We start from the raw sequence: 18619 nt of genomic DNA, 5'->3' as shown, positions 1-18619 counted from the left end.
TCTGCAGTCTAAGGCTCCTACCTGCTTCGAAAGGGCATCGAGTCACACAGCACAAAGAAACAGGCCTTTTGAAGAGCATGGGGGCCAGTACCGAGCCTTGGGTGACTCTGTTTCTTAGGCGTCGCAGTCGGCTAGATTGTCCGTCGCTAGTCTTGAGTCATTGACTCAAAACCACCACAACAGCCTTTCACCTGAACAACAAGGAAGCTCAACGCCAGCTAACTGTCACCCTCAATGGGTCACCCCAACCCTACAACCCATCTCCTACATACCTCTGGGTGAAACTAGATCGGCAGCTGATCTACAAGCAACACCTTGAAGCTCTCCGTGCTAAAGTCTCGGCATGGAACAACCTCCTGCGTTGTTTGGCCGGATCGTCATGTGGCGGCAGGACATCTACTCTTCGAACCAGTGCTCTTGCACTCGTGTACAGCGCCGCTGAATACGCCACCCCAGCATGGTGCCGCAGCGTTCATACTAGCAAGCTAGACGCCACCCTCAACGACACCATGCGGATCATCACTGGCTGCCTACGCCGTACTCCGACGGATCTCCTGCCGGTGCTCACAGGTATCGCACCCGCCAAGCTTCGCAGAGAGTTCTTCACTCATAGGCTGGTGTGCAAGGCCCCATCGGACGCCAAACATCCTTTGCACCACCTCGCCCAGGACTCACAGCAACTGGGACCTCAACCCCTGTCATCTCGTCGCTCTTTCTCCCGTCATTTAGCGACCCTCTGTGGCTCCGGTTTCAACATACTAGGATCATGGAGAACCAGCTGGGAACAGACATCGCGATCTCCTCAATTCACTGTCGCACCGAACACCACAGCCCCACCCGGCTCGGACATGCCCCGCAAAGAGTGGGTCGCCCTGAACCGGCTCCGCACAGGGGTCGGCCGGTTCAACGCCAACATGCATCGGTGGGGGTTGTGTTCATCAGCAGCCTGCGTGTGTAGAGCAGACCAGCAAACAGCGCAACACGTCATTTTCGACTGCACTGTCCTCCGTTCCCCTGGTAGAGGGGAAGACCTCACGGCCCTTGACAACAGCACATTGCACTGGCTACAGCGCCTGGAGGGCGTTACATAATTCTGCTGTCTCAAACACAAGAAGAAGAAGACCTGCTTAATTGTTTCTTAAACGATGAGTTAGTTCCAGCCTCAACTACCTCTTCTGGCAGCTTGTCCCATACACCCACCACCCTTTGAGTGAAAAAGTTACCCTTCGGATTCCTATTAAATCTTTTCCCCTTCACCTTAACCCTATGTCCTCTGGTCCTTGATTCCCCTACCCCGGGCAAAAGACTGTGCATCTACCCAATCTATTTCTCTCATGATTTTGAATACATCTATAAGATCTCCCTTCATCCTCCTGCACTCCATGGAATAGAGACCCAGCCTACTCAGCCTCTCCCTATAGCTCACCCCTTTAGTCCTGGCAACATCCTCATAAATTTGTTCTGAACCCTTTCAAGCTTGCCAATATTTTTCCTATAACATGGTGCCCAGAACTGAACACAATATTCTAAATGCGGTCTCACCAACGTCTTATACACTTGTCATCTTCTGCACTCCAAGGGATAAAGTCCCAGCCTGCTCAACCTACCTCTATAACTCAGGCCCTCGAGTCCTGGCAACATCGTCGTAAATTGTCTGCACTCTAGCCAGCGTAATGACATCTTCTGATAGCAGTGTGACCAAAACGGAATACAACACTCTCAATGCAGCCTCACCAACGTGCTGTACAAATATAACATAGCATCCCAACATCTATACTACATCTTCTGAAGGCCAATGTACCAAAAGCCTATCACCCTATCTACCTGTGACACCACTTTCAGGAAACTATGTACCTGTACTCCTACATCCATCAATTCCACAACATTCCCCAGGGCTCCACCAGTCACTGTGAAGTTCCTGCCCTGGTTTAATTTCCCCAACATTTTAGCAAGTTCCAGTCTAATACCATCAAAGTTGGCCTGCAGTTCAGAAGTTTAACTTGTGGGCCCCGCCCTGTCTATCCATAACTATTTCAAAGTTAATAAAACAGTGATCGCTCTCACTCACACTTCGGTCACTTGCCTTTCCCAATTTCCTAAGAGTAACTCAAGTTTTGCCCTCTGCTTTGTAAAGCCCACTACATATTACCTGAGGAAACTTCCCTGAATATATTTGACAAATTCCACTCCGCCTCAGCCCTTGGCACTATGACAGTCCCAGTCTATATAGGGAAGGTTAAAATCCCCTATTATCATAACCCTGTTAGTCTTGCAGCTGCCTGCAATCTCCCTACGCATTTGTTCTTCTAATTCCTGTTGATTATTTCACGGCCAATTGTGCACACCTTAGAAAGTGATCATCCCCTCTATTCCTCAGCTCCTCCCATATCCTTCACTAGGTGAACCATCAGTAAATATCATGTGTGACTACTGCCTTGGTGTCCCCTCTTACCCCTACCACTATCTCGCCTATACCCTGGAACAAAAGGCTGCCGGTCCTGTCCCACTCTTAGCCAGGTGTCTCCAATAGCTACAACATCGCAGTACACAGCCCTGAATGCATCTGCCATACCCGTTGGGCTTCTCGCATTAAAATAAATGCAATTCAATCCAACAGCTCTTCCTCATTCCCTGCTGTGCTCCTGTCTATCTTGTCCACTGTACTTGCTTTCATCCCCGTAGGCTTCCAGTCGATCCCTAACAAAGGGACCGCCAGCTCCACAATGTTAAAGCCGCAGTGCACACGGAGATACGATGAAAAAGTCGCATCTCCGTCAAGGAAAGAGATAAAAAAGGTTTCCCCCAACCACCTCCCCCCGCCCCCACATAATACAAAAACTAAAGGTACATTAATAATATACAAGTAAACACCGACCAAAACAGCAAAAGAAGAAAAAGACGAGACAGGCTGTTGGCGCGGCTGCCATGTACGGCACCACCTAGGTGTTATTTATTGTGGTATACATTTTACAGACTAAAGGTCTACATTTAAGTTAAACTAACTTTTAAAATATGTAGTATAATTCTGTGTGTTTTTCTGCTCAGAACCATTGATGTGCTGTTTAATTTGAAGTCTGTGATTTAGTGAACAAGTCCTTTTGTCACTAAGAAGATGTTATTCTGTTTAATGTTAGGTGATTATTACAATGAAGTTGTTTTGATGTGGGGAGGGGAATGTCTAAATTTATCAATTATTTTCAAAGGTTGATAGATGAGTTTACTCTTGTAATGACTGATGTTTAACATTTTCAAACATTGTCAGAATGCATTTCCAGACTTGTGGAGCCATGGTTGTTGTCTGTGTTTTGATTTGTGGCATGGCTGTCATCAACATATGCGCTGGCTCAAAAGTAAGCAGACTGCCGGTTCATTATCTCCATCTCACAACCTTTTTTGAAATTTTACAACAGAATCCCTTGTTTGCTTGCAAGTTGAGCTATACCTGGTACAAGAGAAGATGATTGTTGCTGATGGAGGTCTAACTTTGGTACTTTGGATCTGTCTTCACTAAGGAAGACACAAACAATCTCCCAGATGTACTAGTGGACAGAGGATCAAGGGAGACAGAGGAACTGAAAGAAATTTGCATTAAGCGAAAAATGGTATTGGGTAGACTGATGGGACTAAAGGCTGATAAATACCCAGGCCCTGATGGTCTGCATCGCAGGGTACTCAAGGAGGTGGCTCAAGAAATCATGGAAGCATTGGTGATCATTTTCCAATGTTCAATAGATTCAAGATCAGTTCCTGTGGATTGGAGGGTAGCTAATGTTATCCCACTTATCAAGAAAGGAGTGAGAGAAAAAACGGGGAATTATAGACCAGTTAGCCTGACATCGGTGGTGGGGAAGATAGCGGTAAAGGATTGGTCCAAGTCAGCATGGATTTATGAAGGGGAAATCCTGCTTGACTAATCTTCTGGAATTTTTTTAGGATGTGACATGTAAAATGGATGAAGGGGAGCCAGTGGATGTAGTGTATCTAGGCTTTCAGAAAGCCTTTGATAAGGTACCACACGGGAGGTTGGTGAGCAAAATTAGAGCACATGTTATTGGGAGTAGGGTATTGACATGGATAGAGAATTGGTTGGCAGACAGGAAGCAAAGACTAGGAATAAACGGGTCCTTTTCAGAATGGCAGGCAGTGGAGAGTGGAGTGCCGCAAGGTTCGGTGCTGGGGCCGCAACTATTTACAATATATATTAATGATTTGGACAATGGAATTAGAAGTAACACGAGCAAGTTTGCAGATAACACAAAGCTGGGTGGCAGTGTGAACTGCGAAGAGGATGTTAGGAGGTTGCAGGGTGACTTGGACAGGTTGAGTGAGTGGGCAGATGCATGGCAGATGCAGTACAATGTAGATAAATGTAAGGTTATCCACTTTGGCGGCAAAAATAAGGAAGCAGATTATTATCTCAATGGTATCAGATTGGGTAAAGGGAAAGTGCAACAAGACTTTGGTGTCCTTGTACACCAGTCACTGAATGTAAGCGTGCAGGTACAGCAGGCAGTGAAGAAAGCTAATGGCATGTTGGCCTTCATAACGAGAGGATTTGAGTACAGGAGCAAAGAAGTCCCTCTGCAGTTGTATAGGGCCCTGGTGAGACCATATCTGGAGTATTGTATGCAGTTTTGGCCTCCTAATTTGAGGAAGGACGTCCTTGCTATTGAGGCAGTGCAGCGTAGGTTCACGAGGTTAATCCCTGGGATGGTGGGACTGTCATATGAGGAAAGATTGGAAAGACTAGGCTTGTATACACTGGAGTTTAGAAGGATGAGAGGGGATCTTATAGAGACGTATAAAATTATAAAAGGACTGGACAAGCTAGATGCAGGAAAAATGTTCCCAATGTTGGGGGAGTCCAGAACTATGGGCCACAGTCTAAGAATAAAGGGGAGGCCATTTAAAACTGAGGTGAGAAGAAACTTTTTCATCCAGAGAGTTGTGAATTTGTGGAATTTTCTGTCACAGAAGGCAGTGGAGGCCAATTCACTGGATGAATTTAAAAGAGAGTTAGATAGAGCTCTTGGGGCTAGTGGAATCAAGGGATATGAGGAGAAGGCAGGCACAGGTTACTGACTGTTGATGATCAGCCATGATCACAATAAATGGCGGTGCTGGCCTCCACCTGCACCTATTTTCTATGTTTTTATGTTTCTCTCAATAATTATCTAATTTGTCTTCCATAAATCTTTTTTCATTTTTGCGATCTTTACACTGAGCAGATGTTGTTTATAACCTGAGATCCTTTAAAGATGAATCATTCTACAAATGTACTGTTTTAATAAAAAAGAGCAAGAATAGATTGTAGAGGAGATTCATTCTTGCTATTCTACGCATGCATAAATTTGGACGCCTCATAATGTCACTTCTGTGGCCATAATAAATGATTTGAGAGGGTAATAACACATCTTTGACATTTGATCAGGAGCCAAACTGCTCGAGCTGTTATGGACTGTGCAGCAAGTTAATAAGTGCAATCCCTGCTACTTTTGGAAACCTTTTTCCTAATTCGGAGATATTCCGAAAGTGTAATGTTCATGCATCAAGACCGTATTTTCATATCTTCATCATGCCAACGATTCACAAGAACTCTGCATTGGATGGAGATCAACTGGCACAAAGCTGATAAGAGTCATTATTTATTTCAGGCTTGACAGCACAAACCACGGCACCATCTTAATCATCAACAAAAGTTGGAAAGAGCTTTCAAATTTGGAAGCTAGTGCCCATTTTAGTGCCAGTTTCATCACTTGGATAATACTCCACAGCTCCCTACACAAAAAGTAATTGATGTTTCATTTATTTTTTTATATAAAGAATTTCTCCGAATGATGAAATTGTTAGCAAATTTGATCAAGTTTGTCCGCTAAATATTTGGTTCATGCTGTAAAATACATGAATTACAGAACATGATGAAAAAACCTGGGGTAAATCACAGCCATAAAACTAAGTGTACAGTGGGCTAAGATGGCTGCTCTTCAAATGTACGGATAATTATTGTCTGTAGATTACAGATCATCTGCATTCATGTGTGGTGAAATCCTCTGTTGGGCAAATTAAGATATAAAGTGAAATTTATTCCTGAAAGGCCTGCTCATTGTTGAAGCAAAACCCATATACCTTCCAGATTTGTTCATAATGTACAGGCAAAAGGTCAGACCATAGTTGGGTCACTTTTTGTCCACATGATATCATATCATGCCGGAAACAGGCCTTTTCGGCCCACCAAGTCCGTGCCGCCCAGCGATCCCCGTACATTAACACTATCCTACACCCACTAGGGACAATTTTTTAAATTTTTTTTTACATTTGCCCAGCCAATTAACCTACATACCTGTACGTCTTTGGAGTGTGGGAGGAAACCGAAGATCTCGGAGAAAACCCATGCAGGTCACGGGGAGAACGTACAAACTCCTTACAGTGCAGCACCCGTAGTCAGGATCGAACCTGAGTCTCCGGCGCTGCATTCGCTGTAAAGCAGCAACTCTACCGCTGCGCTACCGTGTAGGATTATCTTTTCCATTTGCAGTTTAAGTTAAAGATAGAGACACAATGCTGGAGTAACTCCATGGGTCAGGCAGCAGCTCAAGAGAACAGGGGTGATATTTTGGCTCAGGCCCTTCTTCAGACTAAATATAGTAGGTTGATCAGAAAAAAAAATGGAAGTGAAGAGAAAAAGCAGGACAAATCAGGGCTGGCTACATGTGATCTTGGGAGGAGGTTCCCTAATATGCCAATTGTTCGATACCCAAGTGTTACGAACTGTGAAGCTAGTTAATGGACTTTTTCATGTGGGGTGGGGGGAGGAGACTGGTGCAAGTTCAGCCAAATTTCAGGGGAAGGGAGGGGGTGTGGGTGAAAAGTAAAAGGGGAGGGGGGGGGGAGAGGTGCTTGTAGAAGTTATCAAAAATTGGGCAAATCAATGTTCATACCGTTGTTGTAAGCCATCCAAGCGCAATATGAGGTATGTTCCTCCAAAATTGCATGTGACTTCACTTTGGCAATGGAGGAGACCCAGGACAGAAAGGTCACTTGGCCAATGGGAAGGGGAATTAAAGTGGCTAGCAACTTGACGCCCCGAGGGCAAGTGTTCTGCAAAGTGGTCGCCAAGCCTGCGATTTGTCTCGCTGCTGTACAGGAGGCTATATTTGCAACACCGATTGCAGTAGATGAGTTTGAAGGAGGTGCATGTGAACCTCTGTCTCACCTGGAAGGACTGCTGGGGTCCCTGGATGGAGTTGAGGGAGGAGGTACAGTATAAGAACAGGCGTTACATCTCTTGGGGTTGCAGGGGAAAGTACCTGGGGAGAGGGTGGGATGAGTGAACAAAGGAGTTGCCGAGGGAGCAGATTTAGCAGAAGGTGGAAAGGGATGCAGATGGGAAGATATGATTAGTGGTGGGATCACCTTTGAGGTGATGAAAATGTCGGAGGATGATGTGTTGGATGCGGAGCCTGGTGGGGTGAAACGTGAGGACCAGGGGATCTTTGTTCTTGTTGCGTCTGATGGAAGAGGGAGTGGGAGCAGAACTCCAGGACACCGAAGAGACACGGGTGAGGAATCCATCTATGACAGCTGGAGGGAAATTCTTTAAGTTTCTGTGTACAACATTTACACATGTTGTTATATTTACAATATAAACACTTCCATTTATACTTTTATTCAAAATCTTTTATTTATACTTTTATTTGCAAAATCTCCCAAATGCTTTTGTCGTCAAACAAGTTATTTTGGAATACAGTTACTGCTATAACATATGAAACATATGAAAATATATGGTGAATAGCATAATTGTTAGCTTGGTTTTCTATAATGACTTTCTATGTCAAGAAATGAAACGTGGCAGAGAGCGAATAATTCAGCTTTCCAATCATAGCATTTATGGATGTTGTTGACAAACAAATATTGCAGTTGCTAGACATTTTCAAGCAAAATACTGAATTGTCCACTGAACTTGTTGCTGCGTTTTGGTATGAACAGACAAGATAATTTTTCATTGAATTTACTAATTTGACGCACGACTTCAGACAATGGGTAGTTAGACTCTTAACAGCAGCTTGCCTTTAAATCATCACAATAAGAAAGGGTCCATGTTAGCTCAATCTTGGAACCAGAATGTACTGTTCTACCTTAAGTTTGTTTCAACAAAGACTCTTTTTCCTACTTGTATTTTACTAAATTATTCACTATATTTGCTCAAATCTGCAGTTCTTTAATCTCATACAGGCAGATCCATGCCCATCTACAATATTCAATATTCCCCAGTTTCATAATTATGATCTGGGTTGTCTCCTGTTGTCTAAATTTTAACAATCCCTTTGTCATCCCAGATCCAATGGCTGCTTTATGTTGGGGGGGGGCATTTTGCCGAATCATTGGTTTATTTGGACTAATAAAGAAGCAACCATTGTCAACCTGCAAGCGGTGGAAGTTTGATCCATTAGTTCAAACTTCCTGGTGCACAAATACCCGGAGGAACTAAGTAGAATTAGCTGATTGGCAGGAATTTGGCCCTGCCTTCTACAGTGTGATGGGTGACAAATGTACTTAAAATTGATTGGATTTTTAAAAAAGCAAGCTAGTCACCTGTGAATGTCACACCAAGGCAACTGCGAGCAAAACCCTTGGTTTTTGGCTGTGTTCTGAAAATGTATTTATCAGCAGACGGTTGGAAATGGGATATATCTTCTGAGGTAGCAATGTTTTATTTGTTCATTTTGCGGTTGCAGCATTGGATGGTAGTTTTGGGCTCAGAAAATTCCAAGCAACAATGTCCCTCTAACACTAATGAGAAAATGATCACACTTCCCTGGATTTTATGCCCCACCCCCCAAACCCCCCCCCCATGAGTTGGTGATCTTTATTTTTCTCTCAATGTCATTCAGTGTTAACTGTTCTCTTGAGACTATCCCTGCATCAAATAATAGTGATGTCATCAAAGCTAGCTGCACAGTCACCTGGGATAATTCTCATAGGACAAAGGAAAGCACATTTTTAGCTGATATTTTAAAGATTACTGATCAATTGGAGCATACACGTTACAGTCAAAGCTGATATGTCATTAGCTTTATTTTAAAAAGGGACTTAAATATTTTGAAATATGATAAATATATTGAGAAATCTAGATTTTTCATGAATTCTTTTTTTTGCTCTTGATTGCATGGGAGCAATTCACAGATCGTCAGAAACTGGAAGAGGGCTGAATTAGTGACAGCAGCCTCCGCATATCTGTGTTAAGCTGCAGTTGTGGGACTCATTAATGTGAGTAGTTGGAAATGGGGGAGAAAGTGGTGCTTGCCTGGTTGGACTAGTAATAAGCAATAGAAGGGTGAAGGCATAGAGATTTTACTCGGCCTGCATGAAGGTTCTCAGGGAGGTGGGGGGGGAAGGGGGTTGGGTGGCGAGTACCCGGCGAGTCAAGAATGAGTTGACAAACCACTATTATTTAAGCAATACGGGCAGCAAGGTGGCGCAGCGGTAGAGTTGCTGCCTTACAGCGCTTACAGCGCCGGAGACCCGGGTTCAATCCCGACTATGGGTGCTGTCTGTACGGAGTTTGTATGTTCTCCACGTGACGACGTGGGTTTTTCTCCGATATCTTCGGTTTCCTCCCACACTCCAAAGACGTACAGGTATGTAGGTTAATTGGCTTGGTGTATGTGTAAATTGTCCCTAGTGTGTGTAGGATCGCTGGTCAGTGCAGACTCTGTTCAAGTCCAGTTAGTTTACACTAGCATGTGATTTCCACAATGAATCGTGTAAAAACATATTTCTGGACCACCTTATTTACCGCACACAGCAATGTCTTTGTGCTGAAATTTAAACCAAATACTGTAGTCACAAAGGCTGATAATCATTGTTCATGTTTATTTGAACCGTGGAGCTGGCTGAGTCATTTTGGACAGAATGAAAGTGGGAGTGAAATAGATATCTCGGGGTAAGAGTAAGATTTATTTTGCTGTAAACATTGGTGAACTAAGTGGGTTTTATCAACAATCTAGTAGTTTTATGGCCACCATTACTGATGCTAGCTTTTTATTCCAGATGTATATCATTGCTTGAATGTTAAATGCCTTTTCCTTGGCTGTAAGAGTGATATTTGAACTTGTGACTTCAGATCAGTTGTCTAATTGTCAGGATATTGGTCAAATAGGTATTCAAAATCAAAGCCTTAGATTGTTACGTATACTCATGGGTACAACCAAGTCTGTTTCTTCACACAGTGTAGAAGAAATGCTTTTACAGCATTTAATGTGTATTTTTATGTATGATCCACTCTATTCTTGCACCTGGACTAAGCAACATAATTCAACTTCATTTTCTCAAAACTGTTTCGTTAAGCAGTATGTTTAACTGACCATCTTTTCTAACAATTGTATCGTGCTGTGACTGATAACAACTTCTGCAACACTTAAAGATACAGATTGTATTTTCTAAGGAAACCAGATTTATTGGTCATTAGCTCCAGTTTGTTGCAGCTATTCTGATTTATACTGTCTGAATTTAGATAAATGGAATAATAGTGAAGTGCCATTTTATGCAATTTGCCTCTATGGATGAGTTGATCTTATTCGTGTGTCTGCTGGTTCTTCCTAAAGACTGCTAAAATAAATCGTTATAGCTGCATTGGGTTTAATAGCTTTGATTCTTACCTTCAAATCTGTATGCTTAAGTTATCTATTCAAACAATTCCTAATGCTGCGTGGAAGCCTATTGAGCAAAAAGGTGGATCAATTCCTTGTGAATTCATGGTTAATCTGTATTATATCCAAATAGCTTTGCTAAGATTCCATTCTATCGAGTTATATTCCACCAAACATAAATCTAATTGATTGCTTGAGTTTTAAAATAGTGATAATTATTGAAGTTGCTTTATTGCTTATGTTTGTGGAGTCTATAAAATCGATACACACTGTCATATTTGGATTTAAATATTTTCCATTCAAGGCATCTTAATCTGGCCAAAATCCACCATTTAACATTGCATTTTAAATTTAGATTTCTGAGACTGTCTTGAGGCTATGAGAAAGCAAGATGTTTCTGCCTGCTCCTGCCCCACAGAACTCCTCTCCAAATACTTTTACTCCATCGTATCTAGTCACCCCACCCCTGTCCAGTCCATTCTGCCCTACATTCGAGACACCTCACACTACCTTCAATAATTTTCAATTCCTAGGCCCCCATTGCCTCATCTTTACCATGGACGTCCAGTCCATTTACAATTCCATTCCACACCAAGCAGGTCTCTAGGCCCACCGGTTCTTCATTTCCCCTCTACTAGCACTCTCCCCCACCTGGTAGAACTTGTCCTTGCCCACAACATTTATTTTGACTCACTTCAAGTTAAAGATATCGCCATAGGCACTCGTACTATGTCTGCCTTTTATTGATGATGTCAAACAATCCTTGTTTCAAACATACACCAGCACCATCCCCCAACTCTTTCTCTGCTATATTGGTGACTGTATCGGGGCTGCCTCCTGCACCTGTGCAAAACTTGTTGATTTTATTAACTCTACCACTAGCTTCTATCCTCCCCTTGGATTATATCTGATACCTCTTCCCTTTCTTTATCTCTCTGTCTCTACCACAGGAGACAGACTATCGGCTGATGTCTACTACAAACCCATTGACTCACAGTTATCTGGATTGCACCACCTCACAACCTGTCTGTTGCAAAGATGCTATTCGCTACTTTTAATTTTTCCGTCGCATGTACTCCCAAGATGAGGCTTTCCATTCTAGAACAACTGGGATGTCCTCTTTTGGTAAATGTGGTTTTCCCTCTGCTGTTGTTGATGGATCCCTCACCAGCATCTTCATCTTGTTCCATAGTTTTGTTTTGCTTCCCCCTCCGCTAGACGGAATAAGGATAGAGTTCCCCTGGTTCTTGGCTTTCACCCCACTAGCCTCCGCATCCAACATATTCTTTGATATTTCCGCCACCTTCTGTGTGATCCATGCCCAGTTGCTTCTTCCCCTTTCCACAGAGACCACTCCCAAAGCAACTCCTTGAATCACTCACCCCTTCCCAAAACATCCCCACCCCAGGTACTTTCCCCTGCAAATGCTGGATGTGACACCTGTCTCTATATCTCCTTCCACCCATCCATCCGTGGACCCCAACAGTTATTCCAGGTGAGACAGAGGTTCACGTGCATCACTTCTAATCTTATCTACTGCATTTGGTGCACCCAATATGGCTTCCTGTATATCAGCGGGACCAAGGGTAGACTAGGTAAACTTTACACCGAATGCTTGCGCTCGGTCCGCCAAGGTATGTTGGTGCTCCCAGTTGCTAAGCATTTTAACTCTCCTTCCCGTTCCAATAACGATCTTTCTTTCCTGGGCCTCCTCCATTGCCATAGAGAGGCCACACACTAAGTGGATGAACGGCACCTCTTGTTCCACTTGTGTATCTTACAACCTCAAAATATGAATAGATGAATTCTCCAATTTTAGGTAACTAACTTACAAACTCTTTCCTGTAGCCCACCTGGTTGCACGACCATTTCTCCTCCCCTCCCCTTTTTTCTGTCCTCTTCCAACTATATTCCTCCTTCTGGCTTTGCATTTTGCACCTTTTCGATTCTTATGTCTCTTTACCTTGTGCTTTTTGGCTTTTTATCTCTGGCCTTTGTCCAACCATCTGCGAGTCAATAACCCCTCTCTCCTTTACCCACCTGTCACTTGCCAAACATCCCACCCCCACTTTTATTCCAGCTTTCTCATCCCCTACCACAATCAGTCTGAAGATTCCTGACACAAAATGTTGCTAACCAGGATCTCGAGAGATGCTGCCTGACCTGCCGAGTTATTCCAGCACTTTGACGTTTTTATTCTTCCACCCCTGGCATAGCCTACCTTACCTGATTAGGACATTATATCTCATAAGTACATTGCAAACATAAGACAAATTGACTTCCAAGATTGATCAACATTACTGTGGCCAAGAAAGTATCGAGGTTTGTCCCTATACTTTTGAACTATTTCAGCTAGATTGACCATGAGAACAATATTGCGTAAACTGGAACGTTACTACTCCAACTCTTAGACTTTGAGTTTGAGTTATTAGACTTTGAGTTATTTCATATCCTAACTATCCAATGCAATTGATTTCTCACCTATCTATTATTGGAGGAAACTCAAATTTGGGTTGCCGCAATGATATATATTTAATTTCAGTGAGACACTGAACTGATGACATTGACTCTGATATTTGTTTTGTAAGTTAACTAAACAGTAATTGTTGTTGTTCAAATTACTAGGTAAACTGATGAAGGCATTTGGATACAAGCTCCTCTTGTGCAGTTAAGCAACCATGGTCATCAAACAAGGTAAGAGTGTTAAGTAAATGTCGAAATCCACTAGGGTAGGAAAGTTATAAACATTATGGATATGAATGCAGTAATATAGGCAAAAAATATTATTTACAGTGTATGAACTTTGGCATGGCAGGGTTTCTTGTCCATCCCTAATTGCCCCTGAACAGTTAAGAGTCAACCGTTTTAGTATGTTGCTGCATTTTGGTTTAATTAGGAAAAAGTGACAGATTTCCCAGTCTGAAGAACTTCAATGAATGTGGATTTTATGACTATCAACGTGAAACAGCTTTTTGCTAAATTCCATATTTTATTCCGATGCAAGGAACTGCAGATGCTGGTTTACAAAAAATTGGACAAAATGCTAGAGTAACTCAGCGGATCAGGCAGCATCATTGGAGAACATGGATACGCAATGTTTCCACGTTTCTGGTCGAGATGGAAGAGTACAGGGTTAGGGGAAAGGGAGGCGAGAGAGTGGGAGAAATCGGTCGGTGCACAGCCAGGTGGAGCACAGGGAAGTGTAAGGGAATTTAAAAAAGGAGAGGGGGAAGAGAGGTAGGTAAATTACAATTCAAAACATTGCATGGAGAATCAGTCTGAAGAAATGTACCAACCCGAAACGTCACCTACTATGTTCTCCAAAGGTGCTGCTTGACCTGTTGAGTTACTCCCAGCACTTTGTTTTGATTTTTGATAAAGTACGGGTGAATAAATGGAGTTCTGGCGTGTTACAGCCATCCCATGTTACCATTTTTACAGATGTCTAAAGTTGATTTTGTCCATAATTTGGAAAATGCACTCAACAATTAATTACAGTTATCTGCCTCCATAGCACTGTAATAGGTTGTGTTGAGAGTCATTTAACATAACATTTTATTGTCCTCCCCTGCTTAGTTACAGTGGGAATCCTGACATTCCATGCTTCACAGCTGGTTTATGATGGGCTGGAAGTATCAGTGGCTGTTACACTGTTTAATAGAATATTGTTGCACAAGTATCAATAGAAGTGATTGCTTGTCAATTTTCAAAGCAACTGTTCAGTGGCTTCTTGAAAAATAAAACTGGTAGCCTGAGTTCTTAAGAGACAATGTTGTCTGATCACTGCAGGGAGGTTACATGTAAACTGTTTTAGTTTCAAAACTGGTTGTCATTTAAATACAATATTTATGAGAGTTCATTTCTATGTATTGAGTTTTGGAGCGCAGGAGGATGAGGGCTGAACTGAAAGAGGCGTATAAGATCATGAGAGGAATTGATGTGATAAATGCACAGAGTCTTTTACCCAGAGAAGGGGAATCAAGAACCAGAGGATATGGGTTTATGGTGAGGGGGAAAGATTTAATAGGAACCTAGGCATCTTTTAGATACAAAGAATGGTGGGTATATGGAAGGAGCTGCCAGAAGAGGTTGTTGAGCCAGGTACTATCACAACATTTAAAAGATATTTGGGCAGTTGCATGGATAGGATAAGTTTAGAAGAATATAGGCCAAGCGAGGGCAGGTGGGACTAATGTAGACAGGGCATCTTGGTCGGCATGGGCAAGTTGGGCTGTAGGCCTGTTTCCATGATGTATATGACTATGACTCTTATAACTTGTATTCTATCTGAAAATAAGTGTACAATAAAATAAACGGGGGGTGGGGAGGGTGGGTTATTGTATTACAGTGCGATGAGGAAAATCATATACACACGTATTTGTTTATCAGTAGGATTTACGTAGTGTGACATATAATTGTGATAGTTTAATTGAAAAATTACTACTCCTTTGTCATTGTCAACTCTGCAATTAACAATGGGCTGGGTCCAAACAAAAATTAGGGAACTGATGTAATATTATAAAATCAGTTGCCTCTCGTGACCGTACGAATACAAGAAGAAACCAGTTTAAGTGCCACTGAACATTATTGCGTGTCCTGCCTACCATATACTCTGGAGATTTAAAAAAAAAACATGGCACATGTATTGTATTTCTGTTTTGAATCATCTCTAAAGGAGCTGTGTAGCTGTAGCATTTGGTTATTCACTCTAAATTGGAAAATATGCATTGTTGCTAGCACTTAGTGCTATAAATATGCTCTGATCATACACTTAAAGCATATTGATCATGCTAGAGTTTATACAGCATAAAATTTACATGTACTTGTCTCTTTTCAAGTGATTATGGATTTTTCTCTCTAAAAGAATAAATGTCGTACAAGTCCTTGCCTGAAATATGGTTATAATAATGCATTATTCTGAGATTAAAAAGCTTGCCAATTTGAATTTTTATGCTGAGGCTTTTCCTTCTCAGTCAACACATCCTCCATATACCGTTTTAAGTGAAACAAATCATTGCAGGAAATTAAACAGCAAAGATTTTTATCTCTAGGATTAAGAAAATCTGCAGGAAGACCTAATATATTTAGAATACCTGCCATGTGCATTGGGGTTTTATGAATCGCTTGTAATTAAGATCCTCTTTTCAGCCCAGCCCCTAATGAAGAGAGGAGTAAGAAGATAATTCATAAAGCATTAATCCATTCATTCTTTCATTCACAATTCTATCTATTCAAAAATTTAGATCGACCAGAATAAATGTTAACATTCTGTTTTAATTTACACTGGATTAAAATATTAATGCCACTTTACAATGTTGAAATTAACTTTTGCAAATAAGAATATCACTTTTACACTCTCCCTATCATAACCCTTTTTTTCAATTCAGCAAGCAAAACCCACCCCCTCTCCAAATAAAAAGGTAATTTGCCGTATTAAGCAGTTTGCTGTTCATATTCAGACTTGACCTGCCTATGTAATTTCTGATGGCATTCTGATGGCTCCTGCCCTGTGCAGTTCCACAAACTAAAACAGTCAGGGCTGTTACCCCAGCCCTAACTTCATGATATTTTCACGCACAGGTATATGGAAAGTTTGAAAATGGATAATTTGATTTTTATATTGCTTCTCACACATACACGAAACACATTTTTGTTGTGCAGGTTAAATTTTTCCGAGCATCTTGAGAGCAACTTCTCTAAGGGAAAGTTTGAAATTAATGTTCTCCTGATTCTGCTAATTGGTTATTTTTACGCTTTTAAACTCTTAATAACTGAGTTGGACTATGGCCGGTCAAAGTACTGATCTCTGTTTTGAGGATGAATATTGTTTTGGATGCTGGGATACTTCTGAGCTTCATCATGGTGGATGTAAAGGAGTGTAGGAAAATAATTGCAGATGCTGGTACAAATCGAAGGTATCACAAAATGCTGGAGTAACTCAGCAGGGCAGGCAGCATCTAGGAGAGAGGGAATGGGTGACGTTTCGGGTTGAGACCCTTCTTCAGACTGAGGTGGATGTAAAAGATCACATGGTGCTGAGAGGGCAGTTTGGGATCAAATTCCTATCAGACATCACCTTCCCAAACACGCAATGTGGGACATGATATAAGAATGAATTAAAACTTGTTAATTCGCAATCGTCCAACTCTGAGCTGGTCGACAAGGACCACAGCACACCACCTGGTCCTATAAATGGTTAACTGCCTGGTTCCAATGGTTGCACAAGTCAATGTTGGTAGATATTATGAATCTTTAGTTTAGTTTAGAAACACAGCATGGAAACAGGCCCTTCGGCCCACCGAGCCTGCGTCAACAAACGATCCCCGCACACTAATGCTATATCCTACACCCAGTAGGGACAATTTACAATTTTACCAAGCCAAGCCAATTAGCGTACGAACCTGTACGTCTTTGGAGCGTGGGAGGAAATCAGAGCTTCCCGAAGAAAACCCACGCAGGTCACGGGGAGAACGTACAAACTCCATACAGACAGCACCCATAGTCATGATCGAACCCGGGTCTCTGGTGCTGTAAGGCAGCAACTCTACCACTGCACCAGCTTGCTGCCCTGTTAAAGTATAGTAGAATAATGAGAAAATTAACAACACTCCTTGCATTGAGCACATTGAATATTTTATTCATGTCATAAACTGGCATGACAATAAGATTGCACATAGAATAAGTTGTAGGTCAGGTAAACCAATCCTGGCCAAATACCTGCTGGTCTCAAAACATCATGATTTGTACCAGATCCAAACAACGTGGCAATAATTTGTGCTGGGAGACAACAAAATGGCCTATTTTTAGATCGGGAAATCAAGCTCCTAATTGGAAGCCACATACAGGTCGTAGCACAAGGTGATCCATTTTTAGATCTTAATGCATGGGAACATCACATGTTTATTTCAGAACTGAATCACATAACTCACCACTCAGCAAACCTTGCTAAGGGTCTGGAAAATAACTGCAGATGCTGGTACAAATCGAAGGTATTTTTTCACAAAATGCTGGAGTAACTCAGCAGGTCAGGCAGCATCTCAGGAGAGAAGGAATGGGTGACGTTTCGGGTCAAGACCCTTCTTCAGACTGAAGAAGGGTCTCGACCCGAAACGTCACCCATTCCTTCTCTCCTGAGATGCTGCCTGACCTGCTGAGTTACTCCAGCATTTTGTGAATAAATACCTTGGAACTAATATAATAGCCGTATTGGCAAGGTTCAGCAGAGCAGGAAGAAGAAGAATACAAGGACGTTCCCATACAGGACATTAAAACATAGAAAATAGGTGCAGGAAGAGGCCATTTGGCCCTTCGAGCCAGCACCACCATTCATTGTGATCATGGCTGATCATCCACAATCAGTAACCTGTGCCTGCCTTCTCCCCATGTCCCCTGATTCTGCTAGCCCCTAGAGCTCTATCTAACACTCTTTTAAATTCATCCAGTGTATTAGACTCCACTGCCTTCTGTGGCAGAGAATTCCACAAATTCACAACTCTCTATGTGAAAAAGTTATTTCTCAACTTATCATATTATGGTTCACTACCTCCTAGCGGTTCCTTCACATTGGTGCAGCATCTGCGGCAGCGGGTCCCCATCACGTATTTGGACCATTAAAATGTGCAAAGCTTATGGGTGGTATGTACTCCACCTCCAGCTAATGCTGAAGGATTTTTTAAATGGCTACTTCAGAATGCTGGAAGGTTATAAGCCTTTTGTAAAACCCATACTCGCCAGCAAATCCAGCAATTTCTACTAATGTTATTTCCTATAGCCTTGGTGGCTGTTGAAGAACTCCTATGTGGCCACTTGGTGGCAGCAGGATTACACTTGTCCCAACACAAGGGCAGCGAAGCTGTGGGGCATCTCCTCCATCTCCTCATCAGTACTTGGTTTTAGAGATACAGTGTGGAAATAGGCCCTTCGCCCCACCAGGTACGTGCTGACCTGCAATCACCAGTTCTATCCTGGGG

General features: G+C 42.3%; 1 protein-coding gene across 4 annotated transcripts in view; it reads left to right on the top strand.

Moving 5' to 3' along the window:
* Nucleotides 1–18619, top strand: part of spina (spindlin a) — a 74386-nt gene that overhangs the window by 28813 nt on the left and 26954 nt on the right. For 3 of the 4 annotated variants that reach the window (XM_078396130.1, XM_078396133.1, XM_078396131.1), the window contains exon 2: nucleotides 13275–13343. The gene's annotated coding sequence lies outside the window, so the exon portion shown is untranslated. Of the gene's footprint in view, nucleotides 1–9156; nucleotides 9268–13274; nucleotides 13344–18619 lie in introns of those variants that run through there. The other variant, XM_078396132.1, reaches the window with a different exon arrangement.

This window comes from Rhinoraja longicauda, chromosome 3 (genome assembly GCF_053455715.1).
Source record: "Rhinoraja longicauda isolate Sanriku21f chromosome 3, sRhiLon1.1, whole genome shotgun sequence".
In the NCBI taxonomy this organism is placed as follows: Eukaryota; Metazoa; Chordata; class Chondrichthyes; order Rajiformes; family Arhynchobatidae; genus Rhinoraja; species Rhinoraja longicauda.
The sequence above is the reverse complement of the archived record's forward strand: the minus strand, read 5'-3'. Positions and strand labels throughout refer to the sequence as shown.